The following is a 20,095-nucleotide window of genomic DNA, read 5'->3' as shown; positions in this document are numbered from 1 at the left end:
TCTGTTTCATCACTGCATCGTGGGGTCTCCAGGATCTACACAAGTTTCTGCTTTTAAGACGTGCAAGAATGTCTTTCTGACATTTCCTGAGTACATTATTCACTGTTGCACCAGACATACAAGTGGTAACGTGGCAATGAAGTGTTCTGGTCCTGTTCCCGACAGTGACACTACTCCGAAGCAATCCACTCAAAGCTATTCTCCTGGTCCAGTTCTCCCACCTGGACAGTGTGTTGATAAGCCAGGGGACCGTGATGATGAATTGGCTCTCCTCGGAGGTTCCCCTGTGGAAGCGAATCATTGCATGACAGGCTCCTGAGGTCAGGAGGCTGTGAAAAAGTCTGCAACCTCATAAAACATGGCCAACGTTTCTGACAAATGGCCAGATCCTGCTGTCCTGTTCTGACGGCAGCAAATGAAAACAAATGCAAAGGCTAATGCCTGGAAGAGCGTGTTACCCTGGGTATGGCGTAGTGCTCTTGGTCTTTTCCTGCTGGGACTGGAATGGTGCCCAGTTGACAGGACTTCGCTGCCTGGTTCAGTAGCTTCAAAGCCTGCTGGTATTTCCTTTGAGTCATCTTGGTGAAGAAGCTGATAAGGCTGGGCCAAGACTCAGTGCAATGCTAGTGCCTCTCTGGATCTGCCGGGGAGCGCAGATGTCTCCAGGGCACTGTCACTAGGAGCCCACCTGGGCATGAAGCAGGGCTGGAGCTTCGGCTCTGGTTCCTGCTGTGTACAAACATGCTTCCATGTGTTTTCATTCCCTTTTGGGAAAAGCTCAGTAGAAAAGGTCATGCCAACAGGAAACAGTTGGAATAAAAGACTTCTTACGGTGAATGAGGTGTGGATGTTCCAAGTCCCATATCCCAAAGGTTTCCATATCCCAAAGGCCCATACCCAAAGGTTTCCAAACTTCCCCAAGTCCCTCTGATGTTTCATGCTTCAAGAGTGGGTCTGAGGCACATTTCTGACCCTCTGAAGATGTGGGAGCCCAAGCACGCTTTGAGCATGCCCATGGGGGTCTTGTCAGAGCAACTCTGAGTGCCACGTGCAGGTTTTCCAGGAGCACAGGCACTGCACAGGCGCCCTGCAGCAATCCAGCAGCAGTGGAGCATGGAGCCTTTATCAACCAAGGAGCAAGCTGTGGTAACATAAACCTATGTGAGTGGAAGCTTTCTTTCAGGGATGGGCAAAATTGGAAAGTACATCCTGGTCTTGGAGTCAGCCTTGAATTTTTAATCCAAACACCGGGGAAATCCTCTGGACCAGGACAACCTTCTGCCATTGTTTTGGTGCCTGCTTTTGGGGGTGAATTTCTCATTCCCAGTCCTGGGCCTGCCTGTGGCACATTGTCCTCACAGACAGACACATTGGAGCTGAACTCATCGAGCATTCAGGACCAGCTAGGGTGGGGTTTATAAGGAATTTTGCAGGGAGCTGACCAGACCAAAAAGCACTCTGAACCATCACTGCCTCCTCTCAGCTGCTTATAAAAGTGCTGTTTCCAAAGGCCAAGATGCCCACCGGCTCTGAGCGACCACTTGCACAATAAAAAGTCAGAGTAATCTCAGCTGGACTCCGCAGTGCGCTGCAATTCCTTGCCAATGCAAAGAAACTCTGAAAATTAAGAGACTGCAATTTGTTCTTTTTCCTTTTTTTTTTTTTTTAACTCTCAAAATTGCTCATCCTTGCCAAGCTGTGGCTGTAAAACAGTTTTATTTCAAGCCTGACCAGCAGTTCTCAGATCTTGAGTATTCCTTGCAGCTGACTCTTGCTGGGCTGTTGGTGTGTGGCACCACTGGGGTCTGCAAACCTGCCACCCTCCGGGGAGGGTGATGGGACCGTCGCAGGGTCGGGAAGACTAAACACTAATCAGCTGAATGCTGATTCCTGAATAGACTTGGCTTTGCCACAGGCTTCAGTGCCAGCAGTGTAAGGCCAGAGCTGCTTGGAAAATGTCACCGCCAAAGCAAAGTGTGGTAAGCAGCATATGAAGGTCTGCTGCCAGGGCTGATTCACCTTTAAGGACTTTTTAAGACAATTTATTGGTGCCTGTCTGATCAGGTCAACTTAGGTGTGCAAAGCACTCTGATAAAGCTTTTCAGTGCTATCCCTATGCCTAAATTCTGCTCTGATTTGGCAGAATTTCATTGTTTTTGCAGCAAGAATCATGTTTCGTGCTGTGATAAATGTAGCAGGATTGGAACTATGACTTTGCTTTTTAGCAAAGGGTTAGTTAAAAGAGATACAGGGAAGCTGGAGGAACAACAGCTTCCAAAGCACTCATGTAGAAGGCTGCATGGGGTCATTTCCACCAGTCACTTCCAACTTTCCCTGTGATTCCCCGAAGTTCTTCCAAGACAAACAAACCCCTGTTTGCCGAGGCTTTCCCAATCCTCCCTCTGACACAAGAACTCTCTTTCGTGGAGACTAATTCCCCGAAGCTGTTTGCAGCAACTGCTGCCTAATGACTATCATGCTGCCGGTTCCTTACAGATTACTTCAAGATGCTGAGAGATGCAGCCTGTCCCATCCAATTGGCTTCACTTTGGATGCCTACAAGGGATGAAGTTGAACAAAATAAAAGCAAACCAAAGCAAAGCTCTGATGCACGCTGCTGAGGAATACTGCTTGTCATGTAAAGGTCAAGTGCTGTCAGATCACTGCTAAATTACAGCATTTTCTTGCTTCTCTGGTCTGGGAAACAAATTGAAACAATGGGGCAGAGCTGCAGTTGGGAGAGAAGCAGATTCAATGTGGGGCTGGACTGGGGTGTAATTCCCTCACTAGCAATGGGTGCTGGGGCAGCCCACCACCACCTCGGCAGTGGGAGAAAACCTTCTTTAGGGGCACACAGAGCAGCTGGGAAATGGGACTTGGAGGCTCTCCTCTGCTACTGATTTCCTGCATGTCCCTGAGCGACTCACTTAACCTTTCCATATTTCATCTGCTCTTGGATTAAAAAAGGGTATTAATATTGTTTCTCTGCTTCTTCAGGGAGCAGTAAGGACAAGGACCTTTAGAGGTGGCTCATATGCTTTGGCCCACAGGGCCTTTTAAGTCCTGTATATAGACATCAATTCAAATTCACATGTCAAACATTTCACATGGTGCCAAGCAAAAGAGATAAAGATTTGCATTTGCTATGGAGAGGTCACCACAAAACTATGTATCATTCTGAATTGTGCCAGAAATTCTCTTCAGTTTGATTTCCACAGCGAGGGGCTCTGTTAACATCAGCCTGTACAAACTTTAAAGAATCTTCAGGCTTTCTGCACCAGGCTGGGAAGCTTGCAACAAAACCCTGGGATGAGACTAATATTGTCTAGTGTCCTGGCCAAATGTACTGTACAAACCCTGGAGTTTTCTGCACGTTCCAACCGTATCCAAACTAGGTTAAAATGTTCAAAATCTAGGAGGCATGGTGACAGGCACTATACTAAGCATGATTTCCTACATCATCAGTGGAACATCCAATTTGCACGAGGAGTCATGTATTCCCAGATTTCACCACCACGTAACAGAGGAGAAAACCTGGAGAAGCTCCTTGTTTGTCTCTGTGGATTCAGTCTTACTAATACTGTCGCAGCTTCTGTCATAACCACTGATACCTCTTCTCACCTTTCTTATATGATGTATGAAGGTTCTTGACAGTGAATTAATTTTACTTCCTTATAATATGAATAGTTACAAAGTCTTATCTTGCTGTTCTTCTAATTTTTCTTCAGCTTCAGAAAAAAACCCCAAAACCCCACCCCCCCCAAAAAAAATAATCCAGAAAGTACCTCTCAGGAGAAAGAATCTTCTCTGGAGGCACTTGAAAAGGGATGTCGAAGAGGCATTCATAAATCTGAACAAACTTTTATCTCCATAGACAGTATGAAAACTTATTTCCTATGTGCTGGATGTTTGAAACAGGAGGAAACAACCTTGTTTCTGTGTTTTGTTCACAAAGCTGTGAACAAAATTTAATATGGGCTTAAGGCAAAGAAGGTCAGCACTAATATTCTTCACCTACATGTCAGTCAGATACAGCTTTATCATAACCAGGCATCATTAATGCAGAACTTCTTAATCTTGCCTTTACATGGAAAATAAACCTATTTTTGCCATATAGAATAGAACTTCTCTTAGTGCTCCTGTTTTAACCTTTCTCTGGTTTGTGTCTAAAGTAGGAAGTACACAATTTTTATGGACTTACCTTTCAGACAATGAAATACTGCTCCTGGCACTTAGAAACCTATTCAGTCTTGCTTTTCTGGCTGCAAACAAGAAGTGGTATCATCCCCACCGTATCTGACTTTATTCTTTTATGTTAAATGCTTTGTCTTCTCCAGGAACAGTAGGGATGTGTTTGAAAGGTCCTTTCCTTGCCTTTTGCGATGCACAGCTGTCCTCATTACCTGCAAGCGCAGAGCCCAGCCAGCACTCCCACCTGTAATCCAAGTGACAACTTTGAAATGTTCTAAGATTTAAAATGCCAGGAGCAATTTCTCAGTACGATGAGCCACGAGCTCATTTCAATGTTCGAAACTACAGTTTCGCTGGGTGCAGAATATAGATTTCATGTTGTTTTCTTATTAAAACAGTTTTGGACTGCAGGCCTTAATACCCTATATGGTCAGATATGAAGACAATTCACTACTAGGAGCAGTGCCAGCTAATGTCCTAATAATTCCTCTGGTGCAGCATATTCCATCCCTTGAAGATGGAGTACAGTATGGAAATCCAAAAGGATGAGTTGAATTTCAGTCCTTCTGCCCCGAGGATGGAAGGAGTCTCAAATCCAGCTCTGAATTATACTGACTGTAGAGCCAGGATGAGCTCCCTTGTGATGTAAGGTTTTATGAATCCCCCTAGGAGACTAACTAGAAAGACATCTTTTCATACTGTATGACAAGAAGCTGTAATAGGATCCAAGACAGATAACCTTTACTGAAGTGGAGACAACACAAGGTTCATCCATATGAAATACCAAGAACACGAGCTGTGGAACAGGCAAACAGGAGCTTGAATGGCTTATAATTTAGGTGTTGATTGGGCACTAACAAATTAATCCAATTATTAGACAACCCTGGCTTGTCAACACCATTGCAAAAAGTACCTCTAATGGCACATTGCTTCTTTCCTTCATTACACTTTTTCCTCTGCCTGCACCTGCTTTGGCTCCAGGCACTGAAGAGGAATCAGATCAAAGCTGAGGGCACCAGTGAAGGACCTGCTTGCTCCCAGCATGGAGGCCCTGCTGCCACTCTAACTAACGGCCCATTGCAGCTTGGACATGCCTGAACATGTGGGACTGCAGTTTGTTTGCATCATTTCTGTGGTAGCCCTCTGTCAAGCAGCGTCTTCCAGAGAAGTTTATGTCGGTCACAGAGCATTAGGGGGAGAGGCAAAAAGACGTAATTTTTAAAACAAGTCATCAAGCTCAACTATATTTTCCTGCTGTGGCATCCAGATTATGCACAGGCACATGCACAACCCCTCCAGCATGTCCAGAGCCTGCCTGGTAAACACCGGTGTGTGATTTGTGAGCTCCCAAAGTTTTGGCTTGATTCCACGCTGTGCTATATGTGTCCTCCTTGGTGACACCGGGTCCCTGCTCTGGCACGCATGTGTTTAGAGGCAGAGACAAACGATGGAGGCTAGGACAGTGTGAAGGAAAATAAATGAACCTTCAGTCTGAGAGGAAGAAACTCTTCCCCCTCAAAAAAAAAAAAAAAAAAAAAAAAAAAAAAAAAGAGAAAAAAAATCTCCCCCCCAAAAAAAAAAAAAAAAAAAAAAAAAAGAAAAAGGAAAGAAAAAGGTGCTCCTATCTTGGAATTAGGTGAAAACATTTTTTCATCAGCTATTTACTTTCTTTTGTATTTCTTTGTCTACTCCACTAGCATGTTTAAAAATTAATTACAACATTCTGCCTGTTGACAGCATGTCAGCAAGAGTCTAGAAGGGACTCAGTAGAGGGTCTCTGGTCCATGCTAAAGCCAATTTCACAAGCGCTTCCCTTCTCTCCTGAAGCACTGCAGGGATAATAAAAGATCTTTCCTCCCTACACTGCTACTAGAGACAGTACATTATAATTTTACTTCACATCAGCAGTTCTGAGTCATCTCCTTGCACAGTGGCTTTCCTTGTTGAACAGAGGAGGTTCATTAGCACACACAGCAGCTACTCCAGCCCAGACACCCAGGCCGTGGTGCTTAACACCCTCAATCATTTGATTTGCTGCTTCAGCTCAAATTACTGGAACTCTACATTAATAAAACTAGTGCTCACCCTTGGGTGGATTCCTTATTTTCCTAAATCTTGTCTTTTTACATTCCAGATCCTGGGCACTCTGAAAGCCATTACTTAAATAAAGGCCCTCTAGGGCAACTGACTGCTTTATTAAGAGGATGCCTGCTCCTCTGCCATCCTGAACTATACAAGAAAAGGGGTTTTAACCAATATCTCCCAGCTGTGCTAAGCACAGTGCAAAAAGAGGTGCAGGGAGCAGCAGCCAGACACTAAGGTGTTGCATGTTAACTTGCATGCAGGCAGATATGTGTTTGCTTATTTTTGTTGTCCTGGGGCTCTCTCCCTTCCTGCCACCCTTCCTTTCTTACCAGGGTTTTTCCTTCATAATCCGATAAAGTTTGTGTGAGTTTGAGAATGTCTCTGTTTGTGTGAGTGAGTGAGCTATCACATGTCCCCTGTAAGGTGGTAGACAAGCAGCAGATGGAGGGAACACAGAAAAAAACATTTCCTCCTGGGAAAAATGCTGGGGAGGAAGAATGAGGGAGATCCTTCCAGCAGTACTACGGATTCATAGTAGCCTTCACAAAAATTATTTGTATTCATCTCTTCCTGATCCAGGCAAACCTCATGCTGAAGGGGCTGCAGCACAAGAACGAAACAGCCACCACATTTGCATGGCTTTGCCCTTTGTCTCTGTCCTTTCCCTGCTGTACTAGACCTTAGTCCCAGCTCATGACAGCGCATTTATGAAGGACAGTGACCTACTCAGTTCAACCCTTGAAAGTCCTACAATGCTGTTGTGCCAAACCACAACTAAAAGCAATCTTTGAAAAAACAGATAACAAAAATCTTTGCCTAATCCTTCTGTCTTGGCAGAACTTAAAAACGTGTTTTAATACATGAATAAGACCTTAGACATGTCCATGCATCCTATTTTTCTCCTAGACACCAGTATGATTAGAAACCTGTCTGTTTTACACTGTACAGCACTCCAAAACCTGGGACTGTGCTTTGCTGTGTCCTGCCAGGAGCCTGGGAATGCTCACCACTCAGAGATAGTACCTTGCATGGTTGTCATCTCCGCCCTTTGGGCCATGAATGGAGAAGCACTGGTCACAGTGGCACAGAAAGTGCTTTAATTCCTCCTGTGGCTTTACAAACTGCTGTGCCAGGGGAAAGTGAGCTTGAGAGAGGTGTCAAAAGCTGAGGTTTCCTTGTCTGTTATCAGATCTTCTGCTGTGCAGAGATAAAGGATGCTGCCAGCGTGATCTTGTCCCCACGACTGGCTCTTAGCGTGGCAGACGAGTCTCACTGAAATTAAATGCCAACTAAAAGTAGCCTTTGAGAGAAGCAAATCAGGCTTGTTACCTTCCACTGTCAACTGGCAGCAACGGGCTGAGCTATTGATGATTCAGCTCTGCAGTTGCTGCTAGATCCTTTTCTTCTCTTGCTTTCCCAAGAGAGTCTCTGTGACGGAGCAGAGCAGGCAATCACCCTTCCTTGAACAACTGCACAAATGGGAGCTATCAGCAACATCTCAGACCATTGAGGAGCCCTGGCGGCCAATATGCCTGTAAGGAACCCATGATTTATAATTTGCAATAGGAGCTACACACTCATTTTTTCCCCTTGGGTGAAGGATCCAAAGCTAACAATGCTGTGTCCTTATCAGCAGCAACATTTGCTGGGGAGTGGTCCAAAAGTGACTGACACAAGGCTCCTTATCTGAAGTGCTTTGTCCTATTCCCAGGTGAAGCACGCTTGCGTCCGGTTAAATCCTTTGAGCTTTACCAGTGGGTGTGTATACAGATGTGGATAAGAAAACAGTGATGGAGACAGTGGCAGAAAAACAACAACCATAAGGTTCCTGCCTTCCTTATTCTAAATCTATATGTTATGTGGCAGATGGCTAGCTACATCTGAGCTGTGGTACTAACTGCAACAATCCCATAAAGGATCCACTTCCCTACCCACTGCCAACCCAGATAAGCAATTCAGTAGTGCTTCCACCAGTAGAATGGAGGGAACTATAACACACCTGCTAAATATGCACCATTTCTTTCCGGTCTTGGGGTGTGGGTTTCCAAGCAAGACCACAGGTCCCAGCGCAGTGCTTGGTCATGGCAGGCGGCGACTGGGTATTACAGCTGCTCAGAGAAATAAGGAGATGGTTTGGCTGAGCCTTGGCCTCAGTTGCCTGCAATGGCACCATCATTGCTGAAGTCAGAGGCATATTTAGTTTAAATGGTTTCATGAGGCCTGTTGCAGGATGAACCCGTTGCTCCTCAATCTTGCTGAGCTGCCTTGCTGGCAGGCAGAGACCGTCACTCGTGTCCTCGCACACCTGCAGTTTTCCAGAATACCAGGATTTTCCCTATTATTCTGCTACATAACTGATGGCAGTGGTGCCTTTCAGTGCTGTTTTCTGCCCCTGCTCCCTGTCTCTCCCAGCTCCCCGGCTGCGTGTTAGCCTTGCGCTCATACTGGCTTTGAAGTCACCTTTGGTGGCAGAGGAGCAGGAAGCTGGGGATTAACAGGAACATTTTTTGTGAAGGGGATAATCACATGCGCGCCGCATAGATCGGATAGCCCTCCTGCAAGCCAGAGCTACTAATGAGGTGTTTACCCTGTGGTTGTTGAAGGGCTCATAACGAAGTTCCAGTCCTATTCCATCTTCCAGCACTGGTCTGACAGAGGCCTTCTGTTTCTGTTTCCTGCCTTCCCCTGTGACTGTCCTTCTTCATCCTGGGTGCAGATGGTGTGTGGAGTCCCCCAGCACCGAGCCCTGCATGGTTTCTGGGCTCAGCGTGAGGGATCTGCTCTGTGGCACAGCCTCTCCTGACCCCACTCCAGTGCTGGGTCCCAGCACATCCACATGGACCCATCCCAGCCATCCTACTCCCCCAGGCCAGGGCTCACCCAGACAGATCACTGGCCATCCTCACTGCTCAGCTACCTTTTTTTCTTAAAGGGTTGGACTATTTAGTTTTAATTAGTATTTATGTAATGAATAACTAAGCAACCGGCTTGTTTCTCGTTTAGCCGCTGCTAAACAGCTATTATGTACTTTTTATTTTTGCCAAGTAAATATGTCAGTGGAAAACAGGTGAGTAAAAAGAGTACTTTGCCTTTATAGGATATAGAAGACACTGAGCATGGAGTGAAAATTGTTTGAAAGTGGTTTGGAGGTCACATGGTAGCATTATACTCCTGGGTCTCATCTAAGGCCATCAATGGAAAGTGCGATTTGAAACAATACTCCAGGAAAAGGTCTGCATCTGAAGAAATCCAGACCTCAGTTGGACTCTGCCCTGATCATGGGTTTGAATGTGCAGGAGAGGGGCCTGAGAAGTGGCAATGAATGAGGTGACGCATCTGTGCAAAGGACATGGCAGAGGGGGTCAGATTCTGCTCAGCTGCACTTTTGCCTCCTGTTTTGCCTTTTTGCGGTTCAGTACGAGGCATTTGCTTCTTGACATGGGCTCCCTTTTGAAAGATGTGACCAGGCATGAAAGAGCCAAGAGCTGGGTCTCATGGGGCTGGGCCAGATGCTTTCATTCCTCCCCCCACAGCAAAGCTCCTGTGAACTGGGGTCTCCTGTATCTCCCACAAAAGCTGCTGACTTCACTCATAACGATAACAATAACACAGACTGTGAGGGTTGTTTAGTTAATGGGCTTCAAATTCTTGGGGGAAAAGAAAGGTTCGGTGACTTGGCTGGCAAAATGAGTGACGGAGCCAGGACCCACGACCTCCTGGTCCCACACTTGCTTTGAAGGAGAAGGTTGTTACTCTTGGCACCATAGAGCAGTGAAAACCATCTGCTCTGTGTGCTCTGGACTGCTTTACCTGCTTCAATAAACCATCCACATCCACCCCAGCTGGGAAACACAACTGCTGAAGTCAAGTTGCGAGCAGGTGAAGGGGAGGGGGGGTGCTGTTTATTTTAGTTTAGTTTATTTAAAGCCTTATAATTACTTTTCACAGGGCTATATTCGTTATTATTTATTTTGGACTTAAAGCAGGATTTTCACTTTTAAAACTGCACCCACTCGGACTCGGCAGCCGCCTTAACTCATGCAATAGGAATGAACTGAGATTTACAAGGAAAGGGAACGCATACCTTCCTGTACAATGTTTCTGTCTTATTAGGGTCTGTCAACCACAGTCACTCCAATCCTCTAAATCTGGGAAGGGACAAGGCTTTTTTCCAGATGAATAGTCTGGGATACACTACACAGGACACTAGTAGTTGCTGCAGCAGACATCAAACACAGCGAAGCACCAGGTTCTCCTCCACTCCTCTGCGTGGTCCGTAAAATCACCCGTGGTCTTTTAACTTCAGTCAGTTTCTTTGGAAGCTATATAAGTTGTTATGGAAACTGTTTAAAGGACTGAGTTACTACTCTCAAAAGGAAGCCTTCACCTCAATCACCTGTCGTGTTTTTGTGGAACAAAGCCCTGTGCTACATTCAGTTGGTGGTGGTGACAGCTCCTGATCCACCTTAGTCTGCAGCTGAGTGTCAAAGCCATCCACAAAAGCTGTGCCCCCAGTCCCAACGGGCACATTGTGCTTGGGTTGCTGAGATCTCCTCGGTCTGTTCCTCTCAGCTATACAAGAGTAGTTTAGAAGACGAAACTAAGGATCTGTTGCAAATATCTGGTGAGAAACAAGGGTTGTGTAAGCAGGTGACAGGTAAAAGTTCCTGCTTCTGGACCAGTGTACCTCCACCCTGATGTGTACAGCTCTGTGCTGTCAGCTCTGGGAGGTGAATGCTGCTCCTGTACCACACTTCAGTCTTGAGAAGCAAAAGCAGCTGCTGTGCTGGTAAAGGGACAGCCACCGTGTGCCCTAATCAGGTAGCGACCATGTTCTGAGATGGAGCTGGAATAAAAGCCCCATGTGCTCCTGCTGGGAAACACATGGGCTCCTCCTGTGCAAAGGAGGTGGGACAAGGACAACACAGCAGACCAGCTCTCAGCCGGCATTGGGGTGTGCTGCAGGAAAGCACACAGGCCCTTCTACCTGCTGGATCCCCGAAACTGCTTTATTTTTAAGGATGGAGTCAATTTGTTTCACTGCATCTGCATTTATAGCATCCCCCAAAAATGTGCAACTCCATGAGCTTCAGGCATGCTGCTCCTCTTTGGCTGCGAGCGGAGCTGCCAGGCACAGGCATGACCTTTTGGCAAGAGCTGTCAAACCCTGACTCAGAAGGTCCTGGCAGCAGCTGGGAGAAGAGCTCAGCATGATTTTCAGGGTAACGAGCATCTCTGCAGAGAAGCCAGGTGGGCTGCCAGAAACCCCATGGATGAAACCACGGAGGCCTCAAGGGAGGATGTTTGCCAAACGAGAGGGCATTCCTGCCTTCTCTCCTCCCTAATCCTCAACCTGGATCTACATGTACATCTAGCTCTGCTTTTTGGAATTGCAGGATCTCCCTCATTGCGCCACCTGCTCCTCCAGGTCTCTGGGTCACCTCTCCCTGTTATCCACTTCCATCAGAGGGTTGCACAAGTGATTATGAAACCAAATGGCTTTGACCTTTGAAGTGGGAAATCAATGGCTGGGCAGGGCTCAAATATTTACAGGCACATCAGAAACATTGCATTAGTTTCTTTCATTCCAGGGAGAAGGCAAGGAGCCAGGACTTCTTATGCTCAATTCATACATCAAGATCTTCATTATGACTCTTGGTTTACCTGCCCTGGAGAGCAGCTCAGCTTCGGTGCGAAAGTCAGAGACATTTTCAGGGAAAAATGTTTCTACAACTGGGAACAGTAGGGCAGAAAACTCCTGCAGGAGGTGTCTAGTGGCAATGAGGCCCCCATGGACTCAAAGAGCCGGACACAGGTGACTGTGTGATAGGAGTGCAAGCACAGAGGTTGGGTTCCTGGAGTGCTACCTTGCTTTCTGCACTGACTGCCAGGGCTGGACCATCACTGCAGTAGCATCTCCAGCGATGCCATCCAAGAAGTCCCCAGGCATCATGCACAATTTTTTTTTTTTTTTAATGCAAAAAGTTGAGCCTTTGATTTTCTCCTGATGAACCGAGGGAAAGCATGGCTGTTCTCTGAGGAACGGGGAGAAGTTCTGGAGGATACAGTGTTCTCAAAGCATTGAGTCTGTGCCTCCATCAGAGAGGTTAATAGCCTGAGTAGGAGAGAAAACCCAGGCTCGCAGGTTCTCTCTCTATGTAACTGGTCGGACTTGCAGCCGTTTTTTATCCCCAGTATTCTGTCTTGAGTGAAGGGGCGAATTGGAGTTTGCCAAGGCTAATTTTAGTAAGAGACAACCTTACACCATTTCCCTCAGGGCTAACTCAATTTGAAAAAAAGAAATCAATCACAGATTAAAATCACCCAATTACCATACTATAGCAAATAAAAACACTAGCCAGAGATGTAATCTCACGTGCTATTAAAATGCACTAAGACACAAAACACCATTCATAGATACCATCTTCTAGATGAATGCCACACACAATAGCCCATCTAAAAGCAATTACCTTCATTGTTTAAGGAGTTACACACAGTGTTTGTTCTGACATTCCAGAGTGGGCTGGGGTGGGTAAAGAGTTTGGGTGGTCCTGAGAGACGGTGCCTTTCACTTTCATGTGCTGCTCTGAATTTAGCCCGAGTTCTCATTAATGAGAAGGAGAGACGAGGACTCGCTGATGTATAGTTGGTGGGATATGCGATATGAGCTGGGAAAGTGCTGCATATTTCTCCCAGAGTTAGGGAATAGGTTCAACAGGGTTCACAGCAGATATGACCAGGCTGAGAAAGGGCTTAACGATGTGCGAGCTATGGAGACTGACTTCTGCCTACCTTCTTCTGTTGTACACACCACCTTGAAAGCTTAGTGCTTAGGACCCTTCTTGCTACTAGACATGGTCCCCAATTAGGCAAATTCGTTGATGGTAACAAGTGAAATAAGTATCTTTGTGTGTCCTGGATCTGTTTGTGTCCAGGACTCTCAGTGTTATCGTTTTCCTCAAATGCTTTCACTTTTAAAGGATCCTCCTGTCCCTCAAATCTTGCATAAAACAACTACTGCCTTTCTTTTAGGGCATCGATTCACTTCCAAGCCAAGAGCAAAATCTCCCTGACAATTCCCACTGCAAGTGTCCAATCTCTGTGTAGAACAGTCAGACTGATGACTACAGTCAGACTGAGGCATAACAAAGAAATCAGACCAATCCTAAGCCACTTCTGAATTGTGATTTCCTATTTCCAGCAAGGTATTTAGGGAAAGAATGGGACCATATAAATTGTAACCACAGAAAAAACTGACCTTTTTAGCACTGCCTTGGGAAGCTTGCTCCAAAAGACCTGACAGGCATTAGTAGATGTGCTCTCCAGATGCCTGGCGGAATAAGGATTAATTAATTCTGCCTCGCTGAGGGAAAACAGAAAATTAAGGGCACAATTACTGAAAAGGTCTATGTGATCTAGGAACCAAATGCCAAAGACTATAGCTTTTTCTCCTTGTGTGTATTGACAGTCTGTGTCTGGAGCCACCTATGCAAATGCACTTGCCCAAGGGCTCAGAAGACACTGTAGCTCTGCAGGGATTGCATAGCCTCTGAAAGATGTCCACAGGACAGCCAGGCATCTGCTGGCCGTGTGGGCATGGCTGACGTGACCAACCCATACTCTAGCTAGCCAGGGTGCCATCATCTCCAGCGTGGGCTGTTCAAATCTGTTCAAGATGTTGACATTGCTGAAGCCCTTCCTCCTGCACCCTTAATACTGCTGTGGGTCCTCTTGGCCACGTATGCGGTGCAGAGCTATGGTTAGATGGCCCCATGGCCATCTTCTTTCGCACATCGCAGCTCCCCAGCTGGCTGTGTCCTGCCAGGCACAGGGCACCCAGGCACCAGCCGTTGGCTTAACCCCAGCACATGTCAATGTACCTGCTTTCAGACCATGCCAAGGGCCTTGCCCACAGTGGAAAAGGCAATTAAACTAAATTAAAATCCCTGGGGTTTGCACCAGATGAAGAGCGTGTACCCAGCACCCACTGTGGCCATGCCACAGCAGTACCTTAGCAAATCCTCCTCTAGCTCTTGTACCATCTCCCAGAGCTGAGGGAAAGCTTGGTCTGACCAGCAGCCACACAAGCTATTTTGGGTTTGATATGCGGCAGATTTGATAAGAAAGCTCTCAGGAAAAAACAAATTTCCTCTTGGACTGAGTAGAACTGGGCACATATTCCGGCACACAGAGTTCCCTTTCCTATAAGCTCATGAGGTAGCTTTCTAAAATTAGGAATGAGAGGTGAAGCTCTGGCCCCACTGCAAGCAGGGATCTCTGTCCCCAGCACCAGGATTCACCTTAGGGGTACAGTAGACCCTCATGTATGGTGGAGAGGTGAAGAGGGCAGAGGGCCTCTGTGTGCTTTCTGTGTTGCTTCCTGGTGTAGGTGCCATGCCATTTCCCTCCTGCCTAATGACACTGAGCATCATCTTTGCAAGAACAAGGGCAGCAAAGAGGCTGGAAGTGAGAAGCAAAGCACCTCAGTATGGCCACAGCTCAGTGCATTTGTGTTTGAACCAGACTTGTCTGCCTCACACTCTGAGCACGCGATTCAGCATGGCTCCAGCCCAGGCTCCCATGAAATCATGTAGCCTCATCTGCTCCGTGGTCCCGGGTACCCACTGCACCTGGCTGGTGTCTCCTCTGATCTGCTGGGTGGGGGTAACGGAGCAGAAGCCACCTCGGTGCTGCTGATGCCTGGAGGACGGGGTGCATTTTGCACTCAAAAAACCTCCACTGTGTGGCAAACTCCCCTGCTGCAGCCTCTCACCAGGGCTTTGCACCACGAGGGGAAACAAGATACTGGGGAGGGGACAAGAAAAGACTGCTGGCAGCACGGGCCCAGAGGTCACTGCCAGGGACAAGTCGAGAGCGAGCTGCGGGTTAGAGACAGTGATCTCCTCTGCTTATGAAAATGATGTTCAATTATGGGAAAAACAGTAACGAGAAGAAAAAAAAGTCTTGATAACAATCTTTTATCTCTAACTATTCTTCCGATGCTCTCTTCTGTTTCCTCAGCTGCCCTCATGTTGTGTCATTTTGTAACCTATATTCACCATCAGTACTGATTTACAGGCAAGCAGTTCAGTATTTGGCCCAGAGACAATGAATCTTTGGTGTTCAGCTGTTCCAGCCAGTGTCATGTTCCATATAAAGTGCCTCACTTTTCACTGGGGTCATTGCTTATATCCAGCAGTTTCCTTTTTCTTTGGTCTAGTCTAAAAAAGAAAGAAAGAAAGAAAAAAGGACAATAACTGCCTCCCTAGGAATGCCAGTGCTCCAGAGGTTATAGCCATGATCTCCCACACTCAGCAGATGCCCTGGGAGATGCACAGAGAGGACCAGAGGATCCTGCCCACCTTGGTGCAAGATGATTGATTTCCCCCCTCTTTCAGTTTCCCTTCACACCTCACGTGGGAGGACGTGGGGACACGCTCTTTAACAGCGATGGCACCTGTGGAAGCGTTAGGGATGCTCCTGTGTGAGATGGGTGCTGTCTCAGGCACTTCACCCCATCCTGCAGCCCCTGGAGTGGCAGAGAGCCCCTCTGCCCCCCTGCCCCCTGCACAGCATGGGGTGGCCATGGTCCTCGGGGGTGCTGGAGCTGCCCAAAGGCAGAGATGGCAGCATCTGCCCTGTCAAAAAGAAGCTGGAGTGATTTTGTCCTTTCTGCAGGTGGGTGCCAAAGGGACCCCTGAGCTTCTCCTGACTGTTGCGAGATCCTGGAGCAAGGAGACTCCCCAGGGCTCCCACCAGATCATGCAAGGAGCTCCGAGAGAAACAAATAAACCAAAAAATCCCTCTTCATCACTCAAACACTAGTTTCTAATTGCACTGTTGTTCCAAACAAGCATAAAGGAGGGATTAACGGGGAGCTGTGAGTCACGGGTGGCTCCCCCTCATGGCTTGTGAAGCAAGAGAGGAGGAGGAATCCAGGGCCAGGAGGCTGCACTGCTGCTGCCACAGCGAACGTGCCCAAAGCTCCCTGAGCCCTGCCCAGCTGCAGGAGAATGAGGAAGCCTTCCCCGGAGGAAGGCAGAGGTGACCCACCAAAAGTGTCCCCCATCGCTCTTCCCGTGGGCTTGGAATGCTCCCATGCTGTCTGCGTGCTGCTTCTGCTGCTCTCCAGCCCTCCCCGCCGTGACACCCCGGACAAATACTGCTACTTATCAGCTCTCTGCAAGAAGAGAATTTTACAAATTCCTCTCCTGCCAAACACTGTGCTGAAGACTGTCACTGGCCAGCGCCTGCCAAGGGCCCCATCTGGCCAGCTGCTCAACATCAGAGTGCTCCGTGCTTTCCAGCTTGTGATAAGCGTCTGGGCCGGCAGAGCTGAGGCCAGCATCCCAGCTAGTCCCCGTCCTGAGGAAGGTCTTGCGTGCCCGAAAGCCTGGCTGTTTTTTCCAATTATGTCAGTTGGGCTAATAAAAGCGATTACCTCTTCCTACCAACCCTGCCTTTCTCATTGATCCCACAGGCCGTTCTTCAAATGTCACCCAGCAAGGAGGGAGCACACATCCAATTATAAAAAGAGAAAAGATTAGCGTGATGACAAAGCAGCGGGGTCAGTGGTGCAGATGTGCTGCACAAACCAAATGAGATGTGCCTGGTTTTGACATCCTCCAAGCTGAAGAAACCCAGAAGGAGGCATTTTGGGGTGTGCTGGGGCTCTTCCCACTTAAGGCAGCCTAAGAAGTGCAAACTTAATGGTCTTCCTAACCTCTCCTCTGAGGTTTGGTATTATATTTGTTTAAACAAGAAGCCTTGAACATACTAGAAAGATAATAACTACTCAAAAGCACAGACAAAGGCAAGAAAACCTCAAAAGCAACCCAGGCTTTGGGTGATGAAGTTTATTTATATGTGGGGCAGATCCCTGCCTTTATTTTGAACCTGTGATCACTAGTCCCACTTGGTGTGGGTCATGGCTGCGTAGCCAAGGGCAAGCCATGGGCCCACCCTGACACACCTCGCTTGGGTGAACAAAGATTGCCAACACAAGCAAGAGCTGCAGAACCAAGGCATTAAAATCAGCCTTTCTCTGCTTCCTCCACCACACCCTGTTAGCCAAAGCAGAGGTTCAGGCTTATTTGAATACAGTACAACAAAGACAAAACACATAGGTGTAACCTGGGCTGGCTGATTTCTGCACCCTGGGCCACAGAGACTTCCAGAGCCCTGCAGCAGGCTCTGGAGAGGGATGTAGGACTGTTTCCATGGATGTGCAGGACATCAGATGCCTTTGATAAAGTACTCGTTACGAAGCAGAGAACTTAGCTTTGACTGTCCCAGAGCTGGTGTTTTTCACCAAGTCCTCAAACCTGCTTGTCCTCCTTTCAAGACTCAGTGCTTCGTGCAAGGATGAGCATCTGTGTGTCTGTTAGGATAGGGGCCCTAAACCTTTTTGAATGCTTTGATTTGGTGTGAGAGTATTCCCAGGTATTAGCCTAACCCATGGGAAACAGCACAACTAACTCACTGGGTTAGTACCAGAAACTTACTTTGATCACTTTGTACACCTTTCTGATCAGGTCTTAAAAAGAGGGGGGGGGGAACAGGGAGCTGAGGACAAGTAGCTCCCACACCTCCTGCTTTTCCTTCCCTGTTCTGCTCTGCTCTCCCAACCTCACCTCATCTGTGTCTCTGCTTCCAGTTGTGCCCGTTGGTATCCGGGGGAGAGGTACGGCCACATTGACCTCAGCAGTGGGCAGGGGAAACTCCTGGTAATTAGCTAAGGTCATTAGCACTGCACACGTGGCTCCCCTGAATGCCCCTGCGTTCCAAAGGCTGCGCGGGTCCGCGGTGGGAAGAGGTGTCCTGTGGATCTCGTGTTCCCGTCTCTCTTCCTCATTAGGAAGGAATTTTTCACAGAAAGAGCAGTCGGGCATTAGAACAGGCTGCCCAGGGAGGTGGTTGAGTCACCATCCCTGGATGTGTTTAAGGGATGTTCAGATGGGGTACTGAGGGATATGGTGTAGGGGAGGACTATGTAGAGTAGGGTAGATGGTTGGACTCGATGATCCCAAGGGTCTCTTCCAACCTGGATGATTCTATGATTCTATGAGTCTGTTGTCCAAACCCCCGCGCTGCGCGGATGCAGGAGCGGGGAGCGGGAACGGTGCGGGGAAGCCATCAGTTAAGGAAGGTCCCAGCCGAGGCAGAAACCTCACACCACCGAAACCGCCTCTCATCCCATTTCCCCATTCCAGCACCTCGTCCGCCCACTCTGTTCTCCACCACCGAGCTTCCTCTCCCAACACCCGGCTCTTCTCTATAAATAGCTGGGGTGCTGCCAGGGTGCGACACAGACACCCCGTGGGACACGGCGCAGGGTGAAGGCTGCACAGACACCCAGCGGGACACGGAGCAAAAGCCACTCTTTCTGTTCTCCCTTTCTGTGATGTAATTTCAGAACCGCAGCCTTCAGGCTTCGCTGTCACCTCCCCAAGCCCCCCCGTGATCTGCAGGCAGCGAGAGGTGTCCGTGGGAGAGCAGCGTGTGGCTGGACCGTGGCAGCACGGAGCACGGGGCAGAAAGGGAACTCCAGCAGCAGCACGACCTCCCGCTCGGTTGAAAGGAAGTTTGCAGGATTCCTTTGTCCTTATTTAGCAAATTTGTTTGCTTTGGAGGGAAATACTTGTGATAGCGTCCGGAGCTAACCATGTGCCTGGCTGCAGCTTCCCTGCCCTGCCAGCACTCCTGGGACACTTGAGAGGACACCTTGACCATCTCTGGGGTTTCTGAGGTTGGGTCGTGGCTCCAGCACCTGGCTACACCCCACTACCCCCCCCAACCTGGGTGCTCAGCGGGAGGCTGGGCTGGGGGCTGGGAGGGACAAAGACCGGGGTGACATAGAATAGTTTGGGTTGGAAGGGACCTTTAAAGGCCTTCTAGCCCAACCTCCCTGCAAGAAGCAAGGCCATCTTCTACTAGATCAGGTTGCTCAGAGCCCTGTCCAACCTGCTCTTGAGTGTTTCCAGGGATGGGGCATCCACCGCCTCCCTGGGCAACCTGTGCCACTGTCTCATCACCCTCACAGTAAAGAATTTCTTCCTTAGATCTAGTCTAAATCTCCCCTCTCTTTGTTTAAAACGATTACCCCTCGTCGTCTCACTACACTCCCTGCCAAAGAGTCCCTCCCCATCTCTCCTGTAGCACCCCCTGGAAGGGGCTATAAGGTCTTCTCCAGGCTGAACAGCCCCAAATCTTTCTGCCTGTCCTCACAGCAGAGGTGCTCCAGCCCTCTGAGCATCTTGGTGGCTTCCTCTGGACCCGCTCCAACAGGTCCATGTCCTTCTTACGTTGGGGGGCCCAGAGCTGGAGGCAGCACTGCAAGGGAGGGGGGTGTCTCTCCAGAGCAGAGCAGAGCAGAGGGGCAGAATCCCCTCTCTGGCCCTGCTGGGGATGCAGCCCTGGAGGTGGTGGGATTTCTGGGCCAGGAGCACACATTCCCAGGTCACACGTCCTGGCACAAAGTGTCACCGGTGAGGATGGGGTCCCCCAGCGCCCAGCCAGGGACAAAGTCCGTGTGAGCACCAGCCTCCTCAGGATTTTCCTCGTGCCACATGTCCTGGGGACACCCCAGGATAGGGACCATACAGGGTGCGTGGGTGGGGGGACACCCCCCTCTGGGGGACAGGGGGTGCGGGGACACCCCTGAGGAAGGGACACGGGGACACCGCGGGACTGGCAGAGCATGGGTGGACACCACGGGGACACCCTGGGGGTGGGCACCACGCGTGGGCTGAGGGGAGACTGCGTGGGGGGTGTGGTGTGTGGTGGTGATGACGTGTGGAGTGCGGCGGGGGGGCGGGTG

Source organism: Calidris pugnax, unplaced genomic scaffold, assembly GCF_001431845.1.
Source record: "Calidris pugnax isolate Ruff unplaced genomic scaffold, ASM143184v1 scaffold27, whole genome shotgun sequence".
Classification (NCBI taxonomy): Eukaryota; Metazoa; Chordata; class Aves; order Charadriiformes; family Scolopacidae; genus Calidris; species Calidris pugnax.
The sequence above is the reverse complement of the archived record's forward strand: the minus strand, read 5'-3'. Positions refer to the sequence as shown.